The 27,095-nt window shown below is 43.3% G+C and overlaps 1 pseudogene; it reads left to right on the forward strand.

Annotated features, from left to right (window-relative positions):
* The first annotated feature begins 589 nt into the window (after positions 1-589).
* Positions 590-12,601, forward strand: LOC125124726 (40S ribosomal protein SA-like; annotated as a pseudogene).
* The last annotated feature ends 14,494 nt before the right edge of the window (positions 12,602-27,095 follow it).

Below are 27,095 nucleotides of genomic sequence, written 5' to 3' on the forward strand. Positions count from 1 at the left end.
TACTTAATAATATTTATTGGGAACTTATTATATCTTAGGCATCCTTCCAGGCTTTTTGAGATAAAGCACTGAGCAAAACAAAAGTGCCTGGTCTTGGGAAGCCTGCGTTCTAGAAAGCAGAGGAAGATAATGAACAAATATCTTGGTAATATGTCAGGTGGTCATCAATGCCATGAGAATCCAAAGCAGGTGCGGGCACCGTGCGTGGTGGAGGGCGGGGCCCGGTTCTTTCCCCTGGCGGGTGATTTCGAGCAGTATCAACTCTCTAATCTGGTGACTTGAGGAGAGGCCCAAAGAAAGTACGTCAGTTAGGCTGATACCTTGCAGAAGAACATTTCAGGCAGAGGGAAAAGAAAGCTCAGAGGTGCCGAGGTTCGAGCATGTCTACCCTGCAGCAGGACCAGCAAGGAGGCTGGTGTTTCTGGAGCAGAATGATTGAAGAAATGAATGGAAGCGTTGGGGTCAGAGAGGCGGCTGGAAGGCAAATCATACAGAACCTGGCAGGCAGCGAGGAGGCCTGGAGATTTTCCTCTGAGTAAGGCGAGCATCATTGGAGGGCTTTGCGCAGAGGCCTGACCTCATCTGACCTATGTCTGAGGTCGTGGAGAAGAGCTGGGACACTGGTGTGGAAGACCTCATTGCCTCTTACAATCAGGAGATCCACGAGGCTGCTACTGAGACAGGCTGTGTAAGAGCTGATGGTGGCTCGGACCAAGGAGGTGTCAACTGTGCTAGAAAGGAATAATCAGAATCTGAATGTAGTTTTTTAAAGTACAGCCACTGGATATGCTAGTGGGTTGGCTAAATGATGAGAGAGAAAGAGAAATGTCATTAACTGAGCTTAGGAAGACTACAGCCGAAATAAGCATTGGAGTAGAAGAGTTGGGATAGGGTGAGTTTTGTTTGGGACATGTTTAGTTTGAGATGCCTATGAAGCATCCAGGGGACATTTTTTTGTTTGTTTGGTTTTATTTTGGTGTTTTTTTTTGTTTTTTTGTTTGTTTTTTTGTTTGTTTTTTGGCCATGCCTATAGCATGCAGAAGTCCCAGGCCAGGGATCAAACCACATTACAGCTATAATCAACGCCGCAGTGGTGACAATGCCAGATCCTTAACCCACTGAGCCATGAGGGAACTCCCAGGAGGCATGTTAAATAGAAAGTGGGATATAAAAAGGTTGAGTAAAGAGGTGAAATGTTTTCAATTTCAATAGCTTTTAGGTACAGGGTTATATTTTCTGACTGGTTACTGCTAATATAGAGATGTAATAGTTTCTTTTACTATGTAACAAATGACCACAACACTTCAGTGGTGTGCAACAATGATTTGTAATCTCACATACATCTGTGTGTTTCAGGTAGGCTTGAAGAGCACTGCTGACCTTGTCTGGGCTCACTTACATGTCTGCAGGGTTGCAGTAGTTGGCTAATCTAGGTTGGGCCTGGCTTGAGCATCTTAGCTCCTACATAACCTGAGACCAGTGGGATAATCCAGAAACATTCATCTCATGGTAGTGGAAAAAGTCTAAGAGTAAGCCCAATGCTTAGTTTCACCTCAAGCCTCTGTTTGCATCACTGCTGCCAACATGCCAGGGCCAAAGCATGTCATACGGCTGATCAGTGAGCAGAGCAGGTCCCCCAGCCCACAGCAGTTACATGGCAAAGAACATGGGTATGGGGGAGAGGGAGGACCCGGGGCCACAAGATACAATCCAACACAGTGGAAAAATCGTCATTGCATCTTTATCTTGTATCTACCAACTGCCAAGCCCTCTTATTACTTCTCATGATTTTCCTTTCATTCTCTTGGTGTTTCCCCTTTAGGCAGATATTTTCGTCTGAAAATAATCATCCTCTAGTCCAGGGATCAGGACACTTTCTTAAATGTGCGGTTAGTGAGTATTTCAGATTTTGTAGGCTGTATGGTCTCTGTCCCAACTCTTCAACTTTGTGGCTGTAGCAGGAAAGTATAGACATTATATACATCAATGGGTGTGGCTTTGTCCCCATAAAACTCTGTTTAACGAAAACCAGCAGGCAGCCCAAATTTATGGACCCCTGCGACTGCTGCTGCTCTAATCAATTCCTTTAGAATACTACCTCCATTTCTTTTTCTTTTTTTTTTTTTGTCTTTTTGCTATTTCTTGGGCTGCTCCTGCAGCATATGGAGGTTCCCAGGCTAGGGGTCGAATTGGAGCTGTAGCCGCCAGCCTACGCCAGAGCCACAGCAACGCGGGATCCGAGCCGCATCTGCAACCTACACCACAGCTCACGGCAACGCCGGATCGTTAACCCACTGAGCAAGGGCAGGGACCGAACCCGCAACCTCATGGTTCCTAGTGGGATTCGTTAACCACTGCGCCACGACCGGAACTCCCCATTTCTTCATTTTATTGTTATTTCATAGCCAGAACTAAGGAAGTGCCATTGTGGTCATAAGCAAACTTTGTGGCCATTTTCTGCACTTTACTGGGAATGCTTTCAGTGTTTTCCACTTAGATATCATGTTTGCTGTTAACTTCATAATAGAGAATAGTTTTGAGTTTCTAGTTTACTTTTTATTAGAAAGGATCACTAGGAGGACAACCGATGGAATGGGAGGAAATAGTTGCAACTAATAAGGGCTTAATCTCCAAAATATGCAAACAACTCATACAACTCAACAACAACCAAAAAAACAAAACAACCCAATTGAAAAATGGGCAGAAGACCTAAACAGACCTTCCATTAAAGACGATACATGAATGGCCAGCAGGTACATGAAAAGATGTTCAATACCACTAATTATTAGAGAAACACAAGTCAAAACTACAATGAGGTACCACCTCACACTGGTGAGAAAGGCCATCATTAATAAGTCTACAAATAACAAATGTTGGAGAGGGTGTGGAAAACACTGCACTGTTGGTAGGAATGTAAATTAGTACAACCACTATGGCAAACAGTATGGAGGCTCCTCAGAAAACTAACAATAGAACAACCACATGACCCAGCAGTTCCATTTCTTGGGTATACATCTGGACAAAACTCTAATTCAGAAAGATACCTGTGCCCATAAGCATGTATGGACTTTCATTCAAAAACATACATGCACCCCTTTGTTCATTGCTGCACGATTCACAATAGCCAAGACATGGGAACAACCTTAATGGCCCTCGAGAGATAAATGCCTAAGAAGATGTGGTACATATACACAGTGGAATACCACTCAGCCTAAAAAAGAATGAAAGAAAGCCGTTTGCAGCAACATGGATGGAACTAGAGATTCTCCTACTAAGTGAAGTCAGAAAGAGAAAGACAAATACCATATGATATCACCTATATGTGGAATGTGAATTATGGCGCAAACAAACCTATCTATAAAACAGAAACAGGCTCACAGATGCAGAGAACAAACTTGTAGCTATCAAGGGTGATGGGGAGGGAGTGGGATGGCCTGAGATTTTGGGGTAGTAGATGCAAACTATGCAAACTATTACATTTACAATGGATAAACCATAAGGTCCTACTCTATAGCACAGGGGGACTATATCCAATCTCCTGGGCTAGACCATGATGGAAAATAATATAAAAAAGTATATATTCTTTTTTTTTGTCTTTTTGCTATTTCTTGGGCCGCTCCCGCAGCATATGGAGGTTCCCAGGCTAGGGGTCCAATCGGAGCTGTAGCCACCGGCCTACGCCAGGGCCACAGCAACGCGGGATCCGAGCCGCGTCTGCAACCTATGCCACAGCTCACGGCAACGCCGGATCGTCAACCCACTGAGCAAGGGCAGGGACCGAACCCGCAACCTCATGGTTCCTAGTCGGATTCGTTAACCACTGCGCCACGACGGGAACTCCTGCATATGTTCTTTATTGTAATTATAAAGGAAGGAAAGGATCACTGAATTCTATTGAGTGTCTTCTAAGTTCCTGTCAGGACCATGAGCATTTTATCTTTTCACTTACTCATGTGATGAATTATTTTAATAGATTACCAAATGTTGAATCATCCTTGTCTTGCTGGAATAAGTTCTATTTGGCCATACTACATGACCATTTTAACACACTGCTGGATTCCGTTTGGTATTCCTTTATTTTGGATTTTTTATATGTAATACACACTGGGAGGTCTTCTTAGGCTCAAACATTCAGCTAAATATAGACTCAACTAAAGGTTTAGACTCACAGACTATCCTAGCTTACCTTCAGTACTCATCTCCTCGGAAGGGTAGAGGATGCACCTAATTTGCAGGAGGGTGGTGGTGGTTGCTCCTTACAGGGGAAGAGGTCATCCAGGGCCCATTCCTTTAGCCCTGCAGATGAGATGCCCTGGTGTGAAGGAGAACGGCTCCTGTTAGGAGGGGAAGGATGGTCGCGACTTAAAGACCTTATGTCCCATAGGAGCCAACATCTCTTGGAAGAGGTGCATTGGTACGGCTTCCAAGTCCCCTGCATTCAGGGGAGCCCAAGGCGGTGACGTCCCCATGAGGAAGTTACTGTTCGTGTATAGCCTTCCCAGTCCAGACATACGTTGCCAGTCAGGCCCAGGTGATATTTTACCTTCATCAGATTTTCAGGCAGATACAACTACAAATTTAGCGGAAATGCCAAATTCTCTTCCAGAAGGGGAAATGGTTGTATCAATCCATTACCTACATCCTCTATATCCGTAAGTGAGTTCATTTTCAACTTTCCCTTTTTTGAGCTTCCTTTTTGAGGCTTTGGTCAGGGGTATGCTCCTCTCCTAAATGCATTAGGAAGCTTTCCATCCATATCCTTTGGAAGAGTTTAATTAGTATGAGAATGTGCAGTGTCATCACTCCTCCATGGAAAGCATGGATTTTTCTTGTTCATTTCTTGTGCCTGGGACACAGCAGTTAGAATAGTTGCTGTCCTTTCCGTGCTCCCAGAGAGGAGTCTGTGGTATTGTTCTGTGTTCCTGCCATAGCAGAGGGAAGCGTTTACAGTGTCCAGAGCCCTTGATGTCCTGCAAAGGAAAGGGGAGGATGTCCTTAAATTCCTTGTGGCAGGAACCCACTTCAGTAGCACCAGCCTTGACTTCCAAATGGAACAGTATATTCACACAAGGAGAAATGATGGTATCTGCATCATAAATCTGAAGAGAACCTGGGAGAAGCTGCTGCTGACAGCTCATGCTATTACTGCCTTTGAAAATCCTGTTCCAGCACTACCGGCCAGTGGGCTGTGCTGAAATTTGATGCATCCCCCGAGGCCACTCCTGTTGGTGGCTGGTTCAGTCCCAGAGCCATCACTAACCAGATCCGAGCAGCCCTCAGGAAGCTGCAGTTTCTGCTGGCCACTGATCCCAGGGCCAACTGCCTGCCTCTCTCAGAGACGTCTTAGGCTATCCCACCTACCATTGTCCTGTGTGACGCAGACTCTCCCCTGTGCCATGTGGACACTGCTACCCCATGCGTGAGCTGGGCTGCCTACTCAGCAGGTGTGGTGTGGTGGATGCTGCCAGCAAGTTCTCTGCCTGCACGGTGCCATCTCCCGTGAGCGCTTGTGAGAGGTCACACCTGCTTTACTTCTGTGGAGACTGAGGATGGAAAAGCCACAGCGACAGCTGAAAAGGCATTGACCCTAGAGAAACTGCAGGACGAACAGACTGCTTCAGCTCTCAAATTTACAGTTCCTCAACCAGAGGTGCCAGTCTGGGCTGCAGGTGCAGGTGCCCTCTGCCTATTCACTGGATCCTGCTCAAGGCTGAGCCAGCTGGCCTCTGGGATGGAACTGTAACCAGTGGGGAGGCACATACGCTGAGTCACCTAAAGCTGTTCTTCCACAGACTGCTAAACAGAAAATGCAAATAAGGGTGGCAGAAAATACAACATTTCTTTTAAAAGAAAAGAGAAGAACATATTTGCTGAATGAATGAAGTTCTCATAGAACTTGTCCTTTAAATCTGGATCTGATGGCTTTTGGAGGTTAATTCTTTGGCATGTTTATCTTTTTAGTGTTCTACTAGGTTTTCCACTTCTTGATTTTTTAAATGTGCCTTTTTCTAGAAAGTGAACCTAGATTTGTGCTAAGAAAGTAGTGATATTGTGCATTTTACCCACATTCTCTCTTTGATAAAACTTGTAAGAGGAGTTCCTTTTGTGGCTTAGTGGTTAACGAACCCAACTAGGATCCATGGGCCACGCGGGTTTGATCCCTGGCCTCGTTCAGTGGGTTAAGGATCCAGCATTGCCATGAGCTATGCTGTAGGTCACAGATGAGGCTTGGGTCCCGCATTGCTCTGGCTGTGGCGTAGGCTGACGGCTACAGCTCTGATTCGACCCTTAACCTGGAAACTTCCATATGCCCCAGGTGTGGCCCTAAAAAGATGAAAGACAAAAAACAAACAAACAAACAAAAAAAACTTGAAAGAAATTTATGTTTGATTATTTCCAGAGGGTTGAGTTATGCTTTTATTTATCAATACCGTGTATGATTTTTCTTGTCGTTCTAAGCATTTTTGCTAAATTTTAAATTATTGCCTTTATTAATTCCTTCTTCTTACTTGATTTAGGTTTACTTTATTGATCTTCTTCTAGTTCCTTGAGTCATGTGCTTGCTTACTTTTCCAAGCAAATCGTAGCTCCAGTAATTGAGTACACTGTGTGGCGGGGACAGTGCTGCATGCTTTCCTTGCCTCATCTCAGCGAATCCTTGTACCACCCCAGAGGCCCCGTAAGAAGACTTTGTCACACAGTGGTTGTGAGTGCAGACACGCGCTATAGGTGCCACCATGTAAAACTTTTTGACCTTGTGCAGGTGACTTCTCTGTTGCTCCTATTTCCTCATGTAAAATGGGATAGTCAAATAAATTCGCACACATAAAGCTCCTAGAACGGTGTCTGGCACATAATTTTCACCATGGAAGAAAATGTTATTATTTACAGGTAAGGAATGGAAGTTAACTTTATAAAGTTAAGTAACTTGCCGAGCATCACATAGCTATTACTAGATAAGAAGGCACTCTTTTGAACATGGCCTGGTATATAGGTTGCATGTTCTCATTAATTTCTTTTTTTAAAATTGAACCACACTTGATTTACAATGTTGGGTTAATGTTTGTGGTAATCAAAGTGTTTCCGTTTATATATATATTCTTTTTTATATTTTTCTATTATGATTTATCACAGGATATTGAATCTAGCTCCCTGTGTTATACAGTCGGGCCTTGTTCATCCCTTCTGTGTATTAGTTTACATGCGCTTACCCCAAACTCTCAATCCATCATGCCTCCCCCTCCCCGATTAATTTCTTCGTCTATGATTTCAGTTTTGGTTTCTTCCGTAATGAAGTTTCTATTGGTTTTTCCTCTGTACGAAACCTTTTGGTTTCTTCCTATCTGCATGGCCTTCTTTGTTGAAGCTCAAAAATTTCACCAGAATTTGTCTAGTTGTGGCTGTTCTTCTTCATTCCTGGTTAGCACAGAGCCCATTTGATCTTAAGATAATAATCTTTCTTGCAGTTAAAATCTTTTTTATTAGTTTTTTTTAATCTCCAACTTTCATGTTGTAATTCCTATTGAGCGTATGAGGAGGTGTCCTAAACTTATTTTTCATGCCTTTGTTCTTCCCTTAAATTTCTTATCGTTGTTTTTACTTCTGATTTCAGGGGGCGCTTTTGGATTGGGTCCTTTAATACCCAGTTCAGTCATTTTCAGAATCCAGTCTGTTGTTTAACTGCCTCTACTGTTTTTCTTTCCCTCACCAGTGAAAGTTTTCATTTAAAAATTTCAGCGTGCACCACGAATAGTATGTAATAAGCTCATGAAGCCCCTCTTGTGCCATTTTTATAAAGATGATTAATTAAAAATTCCATCAAAACTTTCATTTCCATCAAACTTCCTTTACATTGGATGTAGCCAGCCAACTTCTCTTTCTCCAACATTTGACACCCACTGCCAGACCCTAAACCAGTGTTTTTTAGTTCAGGCCTACTCTCCTCCATTCTTTCCCGTAGTATCTTTCCATCTTCTTGTTTGAGCTTCAGTAAAATTTCTATTGTAGAACAGTTTAAGATTTACGAAACAATTGTGACTCTAGCACAGAAAGTTCTCCTGTACCTCACATTTAGTTTCCCTGCCTAGTAACATCTTACTTTACTATATTTGTTACTTTTTGGTGGTACACTTGTTACAGTTGATGAACCAATATTGATACATAATTATCAACTGAAGTCCCCACCTTACTCAGATTTTCTTAGTTTTTCCTTAACATCCTTGCTCTTTTCTAGGATCCCATCTAAAATAGCACTTTACATTTGGTCATTATGTCTCTTTAGGCTCTTGCTGGCTATGACAAGTTTTCAGAGTTTGCTTGCTTTGGATGAGCTTGACCGTTTTGAGGCATACGGGTCAGATATTTTGTAGAAGGTCCCTCAGTTGAGATTTGCCTGATGTTTTTCTCATGATTAAATTGGAAAGTGTGTGTTTTGGGAAGAAGACCATCGAAGTAAAGTGTTATTTTTGTCACGTCATAGCACAGGAACATGCATCAATATGACTTACCCCTATTGATGTTGACCTTGACATCTGGCGGAGGTAGCATTTGTCAGGCTTCTTACTATAGATTATTTTCTCCTTTTTCCGTGCCGTACTCTTTGGAAGGAAATCACCATGCATAGCCCACACATAAGGAGCAGGGCATTATGTTCTATGCCTTGAGGGCTGAGTATCTACATAAATTATCTGGGACTCTTCTGCATGGGAGTTTTGTCTCCTCATTTATTAATTGATATCAATATGGACTCATGAGTATTTACACTTTGGGTTATAATCCAATACTGCTTTATTTATTTTGTCGCTAGCTTTAGCCACTTGGTAGCTGTTTAAATTGTGTTCTGTGTCCCTTTTGACCCCATCATTGTGGCTTTTTTCATTTTCATTTTTTAGGCGCTGTATTACTTTCTGGTACTGCAAGCTGTTCTAGGCTCATCTTGTCGGTTTACGTCCCTCTTCCTAGAATCAGCCATTTCTCCAAAGAGTGCTGATTCCTTTTGATGGCGAATGGCATTAGAAAGCAGGATGGAAGCTAGCTGTGTTTATTGCTGCTGGATGTTTTTCTCTTTTCAGTTGTACAATTATTTTTTTATCTTCAAGGATTGTTACATATTGCTTCCTTTCTCTAACACCCTGCTCTTATTCTGTTGATGCAGTGTAAGAATAAGAATCATTAAAATATATATATACCTGAGAAACAGTGGAGGGAGTAGCTCTCTCTTTATGTGCTTTTTCACTCAGAGTTATTTGCTCTGAATGTCCCACTTAAACTGCTGAGCATTTTGATGTACCTGGTAATTTTGTGCTCTGCTGATGCATGTGGACAGTTGTTCAGAAAGATAATCAGGATTGGTAGCTGAGCTGGGTCCCAGCAGAGACTATATAAGAAAGTGTAATTTCTTTCTGTCTTTAAGAAAAATGGAAGACAAGTTTAGATGTGTACCTTTTCTTTTGTACCTAAGAGATTGAATAGTTTGTTCAGGTCAGGAATGGTGCTGCAAGCAGTGCTGGGAGCTGCTTGGCTGGAATTTCATCTTAGCTCAAGAGCAAGGTCTTCCTTTTGTCTTGGAAGGTGGACATCAGCTAGCACAGAGCCTCCCTCTAGGTGACGTCTTAGCCATTGATGACCTCACAGAATCTTCCTCCACCCCAAAAACAAGCCCTGCCCTCTGCAGCCTAGAGTCCACTCTCCTTGTTCTCTGGCCCTTGCTCTAGGGATCTTAAGTAAAGGACTCAAAAAAATTGAACTTCATCTCTGCTCATACCTGCTTTTTCTCTAGCTCCCTTGAGGGGGTACGAGGGTGATCCCTTCAGGTTCCCCAGGTGAACTTTCCCTTATGGTTGGTGGCTGACCAGCGCTCCCCTTACACTGCTCCTACCTGGACCGTTCCAAATTGAAGCTCCATAAAATGGCAAGATTAGTTATTTACTGCTGCATATCAAATTACTCCCAAACTTAGCAGCTTCAAACAATACTCATTTATGATCTCACGTTTCTGGCTGTCAGGCATCCAGGCGTGGTTTAGCTGGGTCTTCCACGTCAAGGTCCCTCACAAGGCTGCAGTCAGGTGTCAACAAAGGCTGTGTGGTCTCATCCAAAGACTCAGCTGAGGGAAGGATCTGCTTTCAAGCCCACATGTTTGGGGCAGGAATCAGTTCCTCAGGACTTGCTGGACTGAGGACCTTGATTCCTCTCTTGTTGGAGGCTTGGGTTTCTCCAGTATAGCGGCTGGCTTCACAAAAGTGGCCGGTAGAGAGCATCTGCTAACAGCAGAAGTCACAATCTTTTATAACCTCACTGCAGAAATGACACCCCGTCACTAGGTCCACCTCCCACTCACGGGGGAAGGATGATGTAAGAACACGCATAGCAGGAGATGGACATCCTTGAGGCCATCGAAGAAGGTGGCCTACACTCATAAAGGATGCGACCCTACCCCAGCAGCTGGCATACATAACTTTTTACCTGGTGGTGTTGGGTTGTTTCTGTGGGGTGTTAGAAAGAGTGCGTATAAAGCAAATGAGCTTAAAATATGATGATAGTCCTGGATACTGTGAACTTGATTTTTCATAGGCCGAGTTTGAAATTATGGAAAGAGTTTCGGGGGCAAATGTTCAGGCTGCAGTTGCTCAATAATAATGCTTGTAACATTGTCCGTAAGCCAACGTTTACATTAGATAGTCTGTATACACTATCTCACTTTAAACCTGACACCAATTCTTTGAGGAAGGCGTTTCTACCTGAGATTTGGGGGTGAGAAAGTTGAGGCATGGAGAATTGCAGGAACTTGCCAGTGTCTGAGCATCTCAGTACCCTATGAGGCTCCCTCACAGCCCCAGGACTGGCCAACTTGTCCAGCCACAGTCTCCATCTCAAAGGGGATAGGGTTCTGTGTATCGGTACCTTAGGACTGTAGCAGAATCCCCTTCCTGTGCACCCCCCAGATCTGTTCACTCCATCTAGTTAACCCTAAATACAAGCTATTGGCCTCTGTCTCAGTTCCCACCCCTCTCTCCAGCTCCGTTGGGTGGAATGCACCAAAATGACTCCTTGGTTCCTGACTCAGTCTCCTCATTGTAATCATGGCTCGCTGCTCCTCCTCCGTGGCTGGTGACAGGTCCTGAAACCCAGCCCACCCAGCTTAGAGGGCAGGTTTCTCTCTGTCCACTCCCCTGTTCACTGGAGTACTTGGCCTTCCAAGGTCACTCAGCTAGTGAGAGGCCGAGCAAGGATTCCACCCATGCCCTTGGTATCATCTCATTCTGCCTCCTCTCAGGTTGACCATTAGGGTAAACAGATCTCATTCAAACTCTGGCACCGTTTATGTTGTTCTTTCACAGTCTGGATAGTATTCATTTTATTAAATAGGTAAAAGGGGGGGAAAGGAACAAATAAAACTCCTCCTGTGGCCCCAGTCACAGAGCAAGTGACGGTGAGGGGAGGGGTAGCAGGTAGCAGGAGCAATGGCTGGGAGAGGCGAGGCAGCAGCACATAGGCACGTGCACATCCCAAGGGTTTGTTTCACTGCTCCTTCCGGTGGGATAAAAGGCACCATCTCTGGTTCAATTTCTACTGTCGGCAGAATGCCTGGGACATTGTGTGTTAAGAGGCAGCAGAGACCTTACCTGCAAAACCATATGCTTTAGTGTCTGCCTAAAAGAATAAAAGACTAATGTGTTTTCCAAGTTGATTTCAAAAAAGCATAAGTGAAGAAAAGAAAGCAACAGTCACCTCGCTCCCCAGGACTCTGCATCAGAGGCTAACTGGAGGGTCCTGTGCGGCCCCTGTAAAAAGTTCTCAGTAACAGCAGGGCATCTCCAATGGCCAGTGTTCATTGCTTCAGTCATCCTGATGGGGTTTCTTTTTGGCTCAAAAAGTACAGCATGGAGTTCCCTGGCAGGTCCACGGGTTAAGAATCTGACATTGTCACTGCTATGTAACGGGTTCAATCCCCGGCCTAGAAACTTCGGCAAGGCACGGGCATGGCAAAAATTGTAGCATTTGCTAAGTAGAGTATCATCTTAGTTTAAAATGGTGACACAGTTTTACAAAGTTTTGCTAATAATGGTCCTTTCAGATTAAATATTATTTTATTCATTCCAACATGTCCGCATTATCCTTCTAAGGAAGAATAGGCGGTATGAGTTAGGGGCAGGGCCAGGATCGCAGTGGGAGTAGGGTCCTTTTAGAGGCTTGTCCTCCTGGGAACGTTTGATTCAGTTGGGCACTCCCCTTTCCTGGAAACTTTCTCCTCTTGTGGCCCCAGTGACAGGCCATGCTCTTACCTTTCTCTGTTTCACGCTGTACCTCTCAGTGTCCTTTGCCGGCTCCTGCCACACTGTCCAGTCTCTCGGTGCTGGACTGCCCCAGTGCCTGGCCCTGTGCTCTCAGCTCTTCTCTTCATGATGTAGATGCTCTCCTTCAGGCCTGGCTCCACCCCATCCACCTGCTAGTGACTCCTAATTATATAGCCAGCACCGATGGCTTCGGTGAGCTGTAAACATGTGTCATAGGTGTGATATGTTTAAATATGTCCAGATTCTCTTTCCTTCTAGATAATCATATCACCATTTCCCACGGTCTTTCTGCCATCAAGGTGTAGGAATGCGACTGGAAATTTTTTTTTTTTTTTGTCTTTTTGCCTTTTCTAGGACCACTCCTGCGGCACATGGAGGTTCCCAGGCTAGGGGTCCAATTGGAGCTGTAGCCACTGGCCTACGCCACAGCCACGGCAACGCAGGATCCGAGCCGTGTCTGCAGCCTACACCACAGCTCACGGCAATGCCAAATCCTTAACCTACTGAGCAAGGCCAGGGATCAAACCGGTTCCTAGTTGGATTTGTTAACCACTGAGCCACGACGGGAACTCCGACTGGAAAGAATTTTTATATCTTTCAGTATATTAGAGTTCCATATGTAAGTAGAAGACTCTCCCTTCCCTGACCGCATCCCTGATGGCTGGGCTGTGATGCTTGCTGCCCTGGGGCAGGAAAAAATGGACTGGAATGAGCAAAAGTTGGAAGCCACTTCTTCTGGTACCAAGGGATCATGTGCAAAGCAGGTGGGGCAGAAGAGGTAGGCACGTGGGTATTACCTTCCCTCTGTGGACTTCTGTCCAGGCCAGGGTGGGGGCATGTTATAGCCCTTGAGTGCCATGCTGAGCAGTATGTCCATTCTCCTTTGGAGGCTACAGGAGGAGATTGTCACCCGTCTGGCCCTTATGCCAACCTGGACGGTGGGCAAACATCAGAGTCAATCAGTGGTACGGCATGGTCAGGCAGAAGCAGGGCTGAATGGTAGCTCTCTAAAGCTATCCTCAGTGCCCGTGATGAGGATGGGACTCAGAAATGCCCACATGTTCCCAAAGTGTCCATGCCCATGACTGAATAGAGAGCTAGTAAGCATCCATAGGGCCGTGGTGTGTGTTCAGGCCAGGAGCTGGGTGGAGAATGGCCAGGATCCCAGAGGGGTGAACAGGGCCAGCCAACGAGAGGTAAAGTGAGCCAGGGGTCCGGGAGCTTCCACCCAGCTCTCTCCAAGCCGCTGGCTGCCAGTTTCAGCAGTGAGCACCAGCAGGGCAAGCGGTGACCAGGGTGCAGACGAGGTGCATTGCTACAGAGACCAGAGGACACCGTAAGGTCCAAAGACTCCTTCCAGGCCCTGCTGAGAATGCAGTGTGGGCATTTCTTCCCTGCGTTGGCGAGTAGCCGACTGCGCTGACTCTAGTTGCCTTCCTCGCCTGCCCCCATCCCCCCGTGGGTCAGGAATCTTTAAGAAGATCTGAGATGAGCCTATTTGTTTGCATTTCTGAATTGTTCTTAATGGAATCAAAAATTTCCTCAGCTAACATATACCTTGGACTAATCCTAGCCCAAACTGGACTCTTGACCCCTCTCCTGGAAGTAACCTCATCCACTTAGTTGCCCTGTCTCTTTCGGTGACAGCACCACACCCCATGGGTGTAAGGATCACCGCTGATTTCTCCTTTCCCCTCCCCCGCACATCTAATCCATCAGTAAGTCCTGTTGGCTCTTCCTCCAGCCATCATCCTAAATCCACTTCTCTTTCTCCCCCATAACTATTGTCCTCATAAAGATGACTGTGATAGCTTTCCCTGTGCTCATTCCTGAGACTGCCTCCTGCCCGTACGGTGCCTTGCATGTGACAGGGAAAAGATACCTCCTTCTGCAGGTGAATGTAGTCCCATACTGGGCACAGGGCTTAATGGGTGGTGCAAAAGCTGAATTTCAGCTCCACTCATCTGCTCTGCCTGCTTCCCTTGCATAGGATCCATCCCAGAAAAACAGAACCAGCAGCACTCTTCATTCCTAAGCTTCTCCCTGTGAGCAGCCAGAGTGATTGTTTAAACACATGAATCCGGTGTCACTGCCAAGCACAAATAACCTCAATGTCTTCTCCAAGTCAGCGCAGTTTCAGAGCCCCCCACCCCCGGCCCAGCCCGGGGTTGTGGTCTGTGTGCTGGGCGCCCAGCTTCATCTCCATGGTCGCTCCCTTCTCCTCCTACAGGATGCCCGTCCATTCTTTCTGCTCCTGCTGTTCCCTCACCCCAGAAAACGCGGGCTCCTCCTTCTTGTCCTCCAGGGTTGAGCTCAAATGTCACGTCCTCAGTAGGGATGTTTCTGAATGTGCCTGTTCATACTGCCCTCCCCTGACACCTGCTTTTGTATTTCCTGTTTTGTTTTCTCCATAGCATTTACCAACCTCTAAAATCACCTTTTTCATGTTTTTGTGTGTTTCTTTACTCTCTCTCAAGAATAAAAGTTCCAAAAGCAGGAACCATTTCTGTCAGTCCACCTCCATTTGCAGACTCTTGAACAATGAATGGCACACATTTGTTGAATGAACACTTGAATGAATGGTGAAAAGTACATGTGGTGCCATCGTAGGCATTTCATAAAAAGACTGCACAATGCTGGCCGGCAAGGCCAAGGCTCTAGTATTTCTCTGGGAATCAGTGGTGCTGGACACACGCAGATGGGTGAATAAACGCAAGAAACCTGTGAGCAGTCTGCTACGCAGTGAACCGTGGACTCGTGTTGGACATTTTTTTCAGTACTAAATGACATGGCAGGTTGAAACCAGTGTCATCAGTGAGTTGGAACAAAATTCATATTTAAGCTTTACCAATATTTCAGAAGTTTAGGGTAGTTATTATAATGAACTCTGCTTGGCATATAAAACCATTGATGGAAATGGTTGATGTCTAGATTACCGTGTGGTTTGGACCGAAGATTTCCTACGTAAAGAAACCTTCTTTTAACAAGTAATTCACACAGTATACTCTGTTTTGCCAATTCTACGAGGGTGATCGTAAACTCTCTCCCCCCTTCCTTTTTATAATGTAAATTATGTAACATGATAAGAGATTTCCTTCGGTTGTGTCATTATGATACTAAAGAATTATTGGGGTGTTGTCTTTTATGGCTGAATTTAAAACCAGAAAAGAGCAAGTTTGAAAGCATCAGGTCCTCTTGCAAAGCCATGCAATTGCAAGACACCTTCTCCTGATGACCGTCTGATTTTCTGACTCTGAAACTTTTTTATTTCACCCTGTGTCTACATCCTGCTTGCGGTTTGAAAAGTCTGATCACAAAGAAAGATATAACACATACTAAACAACAGCTCACATAGAATAATCTGCACATCTCTTCATCATCAATTGTTCGTGTTTTCTAAAACACTATTCATGTGTTACGAAATCCAGGAACTGCCCCTTTTCACACAGTTTACTCTACAACCCTTGTAAATGAACGTTCCTGATTGTGCCCAAGGCCTGTCATAGCCATTTCACAGAATTACTACAATTCGGGCACTTATCAAGGGTCACCATCTTCTGTTGCCTCGCTTGCTCCTGATACTCAGTCCTCCTAGGATGGGCCTGTGGGCTGAGGCTCTGACTTGAGGTTTCTCTTGTCACAGTTTCTTCTTTGGAACATAAGAATAGCAGTAGTTGCATAGCAGACTGGGTTTCATGGACATTTATTGAGATTACTATGAAGTACTAGTGATTAATATGTGCTCTGTTGAAAAGTTCTTCTTTCCTCTTTGTCCGCCTTATTTCTGGCCTTCCTGCCTTCCTTTGTTTACTGAGTTTCTGCCATGCATGGAGCCCAGGGGGAAGCAACTACAATGAACACGTTTGTAAAAGACCCTGTTCTGTACCTGGAACATGGTAAATCTCCACTGGCGCGTGCGCACACACACACACACACACACACACACACACACCCGGAATCAAGTATGTGGTTTCTCCCTTTGATCCTGACATAACTGAATCTTTTATGTGGACATATCTAGACACAAGTCAATTAGTCCAAGCTTTCTTGCCGTATCATAGAATCTTTTGCTCAAATAAATTAATTTTGCCATGATGCATCGTAGTATGGAAAAAGACCTGTACTATCATTCAGAAGGTGTTGAATAACTCACAGGATAGAGTATATAAAGCACAGTGCAGTAGAAGATGCGTTGGAATGGAAATCAGTAGATTGGATTTCAAGTCCAAGTGTGCTTTGTAACCTTGAGTCCATCCCTCCTTCCATGTGAACCTCACTTTCTTCATTTGAGAAATCAGAAGATGCATTACTCAGGATTCTTTTAATCAAAAGTAATAAAAATCCAGTCAAAGCTAGTTCAGGCAAAAAAGAGAATTTTTTGAGTCTAACGTCTTCAGGCATAGCTGGATCCAGGAATCAGACAGCGTCATTGTAACACTGTTTTTCTGCTCTGCTTATCTTTGCACTGGCCTCATCTCTCCTCCTGTAGGTGGACTTCCACTATGGGCCCAAAGGAAGCAGCTACCATAACTACAAGTTTGAATTATCCCAGCTTCCTAATTCTAGAGAAAAGGCCTCCTCCTTCCCAAGATCTGTATACCAGTCTCGGAAATCGGAGCATGAGTCTGCTTTGATCACATGGCTATCCTTTGGCCCATCTCTGTTGCTGGGGGGGTAGGTGCTGTTGTCCAGGTATAGGTCGCATGTCTACCACTGAAACTGACTTGGGGAGGGGTCTTCTTGGTTCCCTCCCTGGTGTCTGTTTTCTGGCCACAGAAAAGAGCCAGAAAGTCTTGGGATAGCACAAGTGGGCCCTCAGCCTTCCCAGAGTCTGTTTCTTCAAAGCCTCTGACAGATGAGGAGACACTGAACCGGGAGGCATTTCATCTTTGAAGTAAAACTACTGCCCATTTGCCCTGATCAGCACCCCGTCCTGTCCTGACGGATGATAGTAAGTTTGGTTACTTACCAGGAGGGTTTCTATTTCCTAGAGAGAGGAGGTACTTGCAGGAAGTGAAATGACCGGATGCTGAAGAAGTCCAGGCTAAACCTCACACCTGCCTTTTCCCGTTCAGTGTCTCTCCACACCACCATGCTTTTTCTTTGCTAAAACATAAGCACTGATTTACCCCTTGATGCCTGAGGTCATGGGCTGCTCCAGTTTGGAGGCATTTGACAAGTTAGAGCCTTCCAGTTCCGACTTGGAAATCTCATTCGTTTACATGATCTGTATTCCTAGAACATGGGCATTTGATAGAGCTTCCCGGTTGACAGATCTATCAAATACCACTGCTTTGGACAAAGAGGGTGCACAGAATGACTGTGCTGAGTCGTAGGACCTCTTGCCAGACATGACGTCAATCGTTTCCAAGTACACGCAGAAGCAAGACGTGGAATGTGTGCTGAGGGGCTCAGAGGACAGCGGTCGATGTTTTGGGACCTCAAGTTTCTCGCCTGTGAGATGGAGAATTCAACCAGATGACTTCTGAGTTCCTCCCAAAGCCTGTGAATGGATGATGTAAGGCCTGTCAGAGTTTCTTTCAGACTTTAGACCCATGGGCAGAGTTTATTTTAATAATTAGAGCAGTTACGAGCTGGAGATGCCTGGAGTCAGGGGTTGTGGGGGGTCTGGCCTCCTTGACTCTATCTCCAGGGCAATGGCAGTCAAAGACCTGCCTGTCCCCGAGACACAGAGGCCTGGCTTGTTGATGCCTAAAACCTCACCGCTGGCTCTTGGTTCGTTCTGCTTCTGGCTTTGACCTCTCCAAAAGGACATATACAGCCTTGGAAGAGAGCGCTTGTTTAAGCTGTCATCAGAGGCTTTCCAGTGTGCTTGTTTTGAAAGGAAGAAGAGTGAGCATCCTGGGCATCAGAAGAGGGAATTTAAGGTGCCAAGGAGCATACCCTTGGGAGGCCAGGAGCTAAAGCCACACTTTATAAACATTTGGCCCCTTTGTAGGCACCCAGCCTCATAAAGCATACTGGTGTTTAGATTGTAAGTGTGGTCAACGCAAAGCATGTGTGTCATTCACACTTTGACCTCAGGAAAACACTTCTGGTTAAGACAAAAGTGCCAAGGGTGAAACCCACTTCCTCCTCAGAGCCTTCCCTGAGTAATCTGTTCAACTGCGAAGTGCAGAGTAGGCAGGAAGAACCCAGTGAAGTTCACTGAGGTAACTGGCCCCAGGTCACCATGGCACTCCGTGGACTGTCTGCAAGTCATTAAAGTTTTTCTTATGCTAATAAGCAAGACAGCAATAGACTTTCTAAGGTTTAAATGACGTGTTGTAAATGTCAAACTGATGCTTGGGCTCCTCTTGCATTTTCTGTTCCAGTAGGAAGGTGTCAAAAGCCAGTGAGTTCTTGAATCCATTAAGCCTCCTATTGCTGTCTGATGTATAAGTACATGTAATTATGTTTCTCTTTTTTAAAAATACATTTTAAGATGTTCAAGTGAAAGGTATTATTTAGTGCTTAATTTCTAAGAAATATAAAATGTGCAATGATTATATGCTGTCCTTAGCCATAAATGAAATGTTCTATCAGTAATTCTCTATTGGTACTTGTGCTGCTTTTTCTGGAGTAGGAGTGGGGAGAGGCAATGACAGTTGTACCAATCTGTCTGTATATAGGCTTGTTCTGTCTGTCTGTCCATCCATCTACCCATCCGTCCATCTTCTGTCTCCTGCAGCAATTCCATGAGCTGACAAGACATTTGTATACTCATTTCATGGACAATTATGCATCAAGTGCTTACTGTGTTCCGGGCACTATTGTGTGTAGTGAGGATATGGCAGTGAATAAAACAGACAAACATCCCTCCCTGCTTGCAGTTAACCTTCTAGTGAGAGCAATAGAAAAACAAAACATACAGTCTATTGTATAGTGGTTGGTACAGAAGAGACCATAAAGCATGTGACATTTGAGTCAAGCTCTGATGGACAAGAGAGTGGAAGATATCTATGGAAAGAACATTCCAGGTAGCAGGAAGAGTGCATAGCAAAGGCCCTGAGCCAGGAGTGCACTTGGAGGGCTTGAGGAGCAGAGAGTAGAGTGAGGGATGGAGGAAGGAGGTGGTGGAAGATGAAGTCAAAGAGATGAGGTGTCAACAGATTGCAGGGGGGTGTCTGAGGTCCTTATAAGGACTGAGTGGAAGGACACCATTGGACGGTTTCAAGCAGAGGAGTGACGTGAGCTGGCATTCTCACCGGAAGCTTATGGTCACTTTAGGAATGCATTTGAAATACAAGGGTGGAGACAGGGAGGCGTTTAGGAGGCCACCGCACACTCCAAGTGAGAGGATGGTGGCTTGGGCCAGGCTTGTGGTAGTCAGGGGGTTGAGAAGCATTCAGATTGTGGACATGTTTTAAAGGTAGAGTTGAGAAGATCTGCTGCTGACAGATTTTAGGTAAAATACAGAACCCCAAAGTTTGGGACCTATGAAACTGAAAGCACGGTACTGCTACTTACTGAGATGGAAAAACCACAAGAGAAGCAGGTTTGGAGGAAGAGGATCTAGAAGTCACTTTGGACCAAGTTTGAGATGATTGTTGGAAATCCAAGAGACGTCAACTAGACAATTGGTTATAAGAGTCTGGCATTCTGGAGAGAGGTGAGGACTAGAGATCTAGGTTTGGGAGTCATTAACATATAGATTAATTTAAAGCCAGGAGGAGGGGTGCATCACCAAGAGAATCAGCGTAAAGAAAGCAGTGCTCCTAGAACGGAGGCAGGGCTGCTCTGAGATGGGGCAGGGGCAGCCGAGGAAAGGACTGGCCAGAGCAAGCAGGGGAAACTGGAGCCTGCATCTGTCGTCTTTTGCCGTGGAGTAGGACATGATTAGATGGTGTCGTCAAAAAGTCATTGTACATTATTGTCTTGTATCTAGAAAAGTGTCTGTGATTTGGGCTGAGGATAGGACAAACCAATGCTAACATGTTAGGATAAGGTGGTGTCTTCTGGTCAGAGAAAGGCGATGCCGTCCCATCATTTTTCCTACTTTATAAGAGGCTGCATATCAAAGTGTAAAATTTGAAGTATTTTATTTAAAAACTCTTGGATTTTTTTTTTTTTTGCATAATTTGGGAGCAAAGTCATTACAGTTCTCAACGTATTTCTATGGAATATTTGCCCCCCCCCAAAAAAAATCTAAATTAAATTTAGGCTATTCGAAAAACAGGTTTTATACAACTTCCAGAATATAGAGCAATCTGAGTTTGTGAAAAGGAACTTTTACTCAAATCCATTATCTTTTATGAATAACCTTCTAACTCTCTGTTGAGAACATTTAGGAAAAGTGCTAAGGATGCCATGAACGCTGGATAAGAAATGCTGTGATTTATTGAGGAATGTTTTTAGCATAATGTTCTCGGTAGTTAATTCATGGAAATGCAGCTGCAATATACTCAGAGGTCAGTGACGGAGTTGCATTTCATCAACATCACGTGTTAAAGGTAACCTGTGCGTGGCACTCTACAAACTTAATAATTGTTATTTTTTCTGGATTTAAAATGAAAACTCTCTTCCAAAGGGAAATATATCCATTTAATAAGAGTGTGACTGGGTCCTTTTATGAAGCACCCATATAATTATTCTGCTAAAAAAGAACAACTCATTTTCAGGATATGACTCAACAGCAGTTTGCTCTTCATGAGACACATTTCATTCAATAGTGGATTGTGTCGTGATTTCCTTTCAAAGATGTGACAAGTTCCCTAAAAGCAAGAAGGTGCGATCAATGTTGATAAAGGAAAATGAGTAACAAAATTTTCTCTGAAGAGCAAACCACTTTTATTAAACACATGGGCAAAAAAGCTCAATAAGGATTTGGGGATTAAAAATACACTCTTTTGCTATGATTCAACCCAAACTGAACACACATTCTGTGAATCAGCATCAAGGTAGGAAAATAGCTCTAAACTCACACATGAGATCTGCTTCCTCCTTCTGGAAGAAAATCATTCCCCCCAAACCCAGAGCTTTGCGCATTCTCTAAAGACTGGACTCTTTCTCAGCCCAACTCAGAGCCCTCCCTGTGCCAAGTGCTGGGTGTGCACGTGGTCTGGAAAGTGGTTTCACTTCGATGTTTATTTGACATGCTTCCTATACCTCACCCCATTTTTATAAGGCTCAAATAAGAGTACCCGCATGAAGGATTTAAAGATGTAGTTCCAGGAGGAGTTTCCGTCGTGGCTCAGCGGTTGACAAACCTGACTGGCATCCGTGCAGACGCAGGTTCGATCCCTGGCCTCGATCAGTGGGTTAAGGATCTGGCATGGCTGTGGGTGGTGGTGTAGGTCACAGATGCGGCTCGGATCTGGCGTGGCTGTGGCTGTGGCGTTGGCCAGCGGCTACAGCTCTGATTGGACCCGTAGCCTGGGAACCTCCATGTGCCACGGGTGCAACCCTAAAAAGAAAATAAATAAAGATGCAACTCTTCCTCTAAATGTTGAGCTTTATTAATTTTACTCAACACAGGGAGTCCACGCAGGGAAATATAAATATCAGACAAGCTCTTCTCTGAATTTCTACTCCTGGAACACTTAGATTAACCCCACTACCCAGGAGCCTTGACAGTGGCTAGGTGGGTGTTTGTCTTCAGCGGTGACGTGAGCAGTCGTGAAGGTGGTTGTCGTGAGCATTTTATATATTACTTCCACTAAATATTATAGTATTTTTTTCTACTGATAGTTGTTCTACTTTCATGATCCAGTATAATTGGCCGGCAAAACCGTATATTCCTCATGATAATGAATAATAATCATTTTTTTTAAATCCTACTTTTGCAACATTTTCCTTCTAAAGCCAGTAAATCCAATTACACTATTGTGTATTTAGTTTTCAGTCTTAAGACATGTCATTTTTCAAAGACTTTGCAATTAACATTGGAAAGTGTCAAACCAGAAAATACAGTTTAGTGCACTGAGTTTACTGTTTCTTCATAAGGGAAAGATGTCACTGTTAATTTGTTCCTTTTGTTAATAAAACGAAGACATTTTCATTTTTGCTAATGACTGCTTTTTGAGGTCAGCCTTTAGAAAGGGCCATTCACCAGGACAGCTATGAAACATGACCTACTAACCCACTTTTATTAAATGCTTTGTAATGACTGACCTTGTTTCTCTTTAATCCCAGTTTGTGCTGACAATTAAATAAATAATAACACGTTTTGCCTTTCATAAATAAAATGACTGCAGAAAATGATCTCCAGATTAGCAGAGTATTTCTGAGAAATGTTTAGTTAAACATGGCAATACATTTTTAAAAAATTTTATTGGCGTGTAGTTGATTTGCAATGTTGTGTTAATTTCAGGTGGAAGCCAAGGGAGTATGCATACATATATCCATTCTTTCTTAGATTCTTTTCCCAACATTACAGAATATTGAGTAGATGACCCTGCGCTCTACAGTAGGTCCTTGTTAGTTATCTGTTTTATATATAGCAACGTGCATGTGTTAATCCCAAACTCTTAGTTTCTCTCTCCAGCCCTCCATGGTTACTCTTTGGTAACCAAAAGTTTGATTTTAGAATCTAAGTCTGTTTCTGTTTTGTAAATGACTTCTTTTTTATCATTTTTAGATTAGATTCTGCATACAAGTGATCTCATAGGATATTTCTTCCTGTCTCGCTCTGTCTGATTGACTTCACTGGGTGATCATCTCTAGGTCCATCCATGTTGCTGAAAATGGCATTACTTCATTCTTTCTTATGGCTAATATACATTTGTTTCTTTTTAAAAACAAAGTTTTTTTGTTTGTTTGTTTTTGCTTTTTAGGGCTTGCATTCAAGGCATATGGAGGTTCCCAGGCTAGGGGTGTATTTGGAGCTACAGCTGCCAGCCTGTACCACAGCCACAGCAACACCAAATCTGAGCCGCATCTGCAGCTCACACCACAGCTCGTGGCAATGCCGGATCCCTGACCCACTGGGCAAGGCCAGGGATCAAACCCGCATCCTCATGGATACTAGTCGGATTCGTTTCCACTGAGCCACAACAGGAACACACTCTAAAAACAAAATATAATTGCAGAATCTTTTACTTGGGTTACAGCTTTTAAAACCAGGTAATTACAGGTTGGAACACATATTGAATTATGTTACATTTTATTATAAAGACTTTGCATTATAAACGTTTGATAGAAAAGTATTAGGGAAAAGTAATAGGTTAGAAGTCATTTCTCTTCTCTGTTTTAAGAAATGATTAGTGCAGATCCGCGAGACTGCAAGACAGGGCTGCCTGACAGCAGATGGAACATGGTGTTTATGAAATCCTGAGCTCCACGCAATCCCTTTGATTCTATTCCCTTTTCAAAACAGGGCAGCGGCTTTGAATTAGTATTGTCAGTGATGACTAACTCTGACCCATTTAGAAATGCTTGTTTCATAATTCCCTCTTTTTACAGGGGCTTCATACTGTGTTTGAATACAGTTGAAACAGCAATAAGTTCTTCCACATTTAGAGACATACTCTCTGGCATTTCTGATTTTAAAATGCAAAGTCTTAATTTTTACTTTATCAATTTTACCTTTACTCATTTCCCTTGGGGAAAGCTTCATCTAAAAGAAGTAAAAGCAAAAAACCTTAACCTATTTAGAAAATAGATTCTATATCTTTTTAAATATTAAACACCAAATTCTTCAAAGGAATGCAGGATAGATCTTTAGAATATAGTTTTATTTATTTTTTTTTTTTTGTCTTTTTGTCTTTTCGGGCTGCACCTGCGGCATATGGAGTTTCTCAGGCTAGGGGTCCAATTGAACTGTGGCTGCCGGCCAACGCCACAGCCACAGCAATGTGGCATCCAAGCCATGTCTGTGACCTACACCACAGTCACAGCAATTCAGGATCCTTAACCCACTGAGCGAGGCCAGGGATCAAACCCGCGTCCTCGTGGATGCTAGTCAGGTTCGCTAACCACTGAGCCATGGTGGGAACTCCTAGAATATAGTTTTATTGATTTTAGGATTCAGTTTTTCACATAAACCATTCCTAGGCGGTCTTTATATGAAGTTAATATGTTTGGCAAATGCGGCCTTGTTTTATCCCATCCTGCTACCAATAATAAAGACTCTTTGATATTCAGTAACAAGTATTACTGACATAATTCAAATGTATCTTTCTTTCCAATAGGCTATAGAGACCATTCATTGTAGAGTTCTTAGATGATGTCGAATTAAATACAAATGACCTCCTGTGTAGTTCAGAGAGGTCTGGTCTTTGTCCTCAGCAAGATGATCTCTAAGTCCTTGGAATGTTTTACCTGATAGGAGTGTCTTTGTTTATTTGGGGCTTTGGGCCACACCAAACAGTCTAACAGTGTGATTCAGGGCGAGGGCTTTGGGTCATGGGGCATTATCTTCACCTCTGGAGGGGCTGGAGCGTAATCAGTGAACACAGGCAGTCAGCCATGTGTGTGGGGCCAAGCCCCGTTAAAAACTCTGGACATCATGCTCCGGTGAACTTCCCTTTTAGCAATACTCTGAGCATAGTCAGATATTGGTGCAGGATAATTGAATGCTGCCGCTGCCCATGACTCCACTGAGAGATGACAACTGGTGGATCACACGTGGTCCTTGTCTCATGCATCTCTTCCTTTGGCTAATTTTGATCTGTGTCCTTTAACTGTAGTTACCGTAACTGTGAATCCAACTGAGTTCAGTGAGTTTTGTGAGTCCCTTTAGCAAATTATCAATCTGAGGGGGGTCTTGAGGACCCCTGAACATTATCAGAAGTAAGATGGTCTTGGAGCTGCAGTTTGTGGCAAAAATGACTGCAGACTTGGGGATGGTCCTTTTGTGGACTTTATAATTCTCCAAAGTGAGGCATTTTTTGATGCTTAAAAATATTTCTGGTGAAATTTTGGTTGCACAGTTTTACAGTCATTATGGCTGTTCTCAAGTTTGACAGTCATTATAGCTGTTCTCATGTTTTCCGGGCTTTTCCTTCTAAATATGTGATAGGATTGTACTTTCTCACCTACCTAAATATGTGTGTGGCCATTTTGACTACGTTGGCCAATGAAATGAGAATGGAATTGACATGTGGTTACATGCATAAGATACAGTGTGTGCATCCCACTGTCTCTTCTCCTCTGTCACAGACTAATAACTTTCTGTAGAGTAATTGTTCTATCATCTGTGGTCCAGGAATGAAGGTAACAGGGACCAGAGCTCCCAGCTGAATTATGAGGGAAATGTAGCATGGCCAAGAATTAAATCACTGTTGTGTTGAATCGTTGTGATTTGTTTGTTACTGCAGCATAACCTAGACTATTCTGATTCAAACCACCAGAATCACTGTTTGCTCATAGCATGACAATGATACTTCCTACAAAAGGAGTATACAAAATGCTTTTTTAAAAAAAATTATTATTCGCATAATTTTGTGCTCCTTGGTTTGAAATGAAGTATAATTGTCTGTCCAATATTATTTTATATATAGTCATACGTATCAAAATCTAATGGAGTGGAACAAATATTTCTATTTCTAGGATTATTCTTCAGTAATATTCACAGAAGTATACTGAGACATGTGATCTTCATAATGGTAAAAACTAAGTATCAGCAACAGGGTAACAGTTAAAGGACTTGCGTTGTTTCTATATAAGGGGAACTTCTCATTCATCTTCTACAATCTGTGAGAGAGAGAGCTCTTATTCCAACCAAGTCAGAGAAGCAGGGACTAGATTTACCCTCTACAGCCAAAAAAAAATAAAAAATAAAAAAGGTAGGAGGGGAAAAATATTAGAAACAATAGCTTATAAGACACAAGGCATCAGAAGCCCTATGAATGCCCCCACTTCACTGCATCAAGAGAATTTCTAGACTGCTATACAGGCAAACCAGGATTTGTTTAGTGGACTCCCTGAACTTAGGTATTGGTGATATGCCACTAAAGCAGTACTTAGGGGTGATATTTATAGCATTAAATGCCTATATTTGAATAAAAGAAAAGTTTGAATTAATGAACTCTTCTTCCACCTTGAAAAACTGGACAAAGTGTATCAACTTAAACCCAAGGTAAACAAAGAAAATAATGATTAGAAGATAAATCAATGAATTATAAAACAGAAAAACAATTCAGAAAATCAGTGAAACCAAAGATGGTTCTTAGAGTAAAACAATAAAACTGCTAATACTTTAGCCAGACTAACCAGTTAAAAAAAAAAAAAAGTGTAGAGACAAATCACCAATATCAGGAATGAGAGAAGTGACACCATTGTAGATACTACAGGCATTAAAAGAATAAAATGAGAATATTATGGGAAATATTATGCCAGTCAATTTACAACTTAGATGAAATGGACAAATTTCTTAAAATGTGCAAACTTTCAAAGCTCATTCAAGAGGAAATAGATAACATGAGTAGCCGTCTGTCCACCAAAGTAGTTGAATTTGTAGATAAAATCCTTCTCACAAAATTAACTCCAAGCCCAAATGTCTTATTGGTGAGTTCTAGCAAACATTTACTTATTTAGTAAATAATCTATTTTTACACAAACTCTTCCAGAATATTGAAGAGGAAGCAAGACTTCCCAACTTGTTCTATGTGGCCAACATGACTTGATAGAGAAATCTGAGAAGAGGAGTTCCTGCTGTGGTGCTGTGGGATGGGTGACATCTTGGGAGCGCTGGATCACAAATTTGATCCCTGGCCTGGGAACTCCATATGGGGCAGCCAAAAGAAATGAAAAAAAAAAAAAAAAGATAAATAAAAAGAACAACAACAAAAATCTGAGAAGAATACTGTAAGCAAAGAAAATCATATACAGATATCCCCCATAACAATGGATGCAGAA

Source organism: Phacochoerus africanus, chromosome 4 (assembly GCF_016906955.1).
Source record: "Phacochoerus africanus isolate WHEZ1 chromosome 4, ROS_Pafr_v1, whole genome shotgun sequence".
Classification (NCBI taxonomy): domain Eukaryota; kingdom Metazoa; phylum Chordata; class Mammalia; order Artiodactyla; family Suidae; genus Phacochoerus; species Phacochoerus africanus.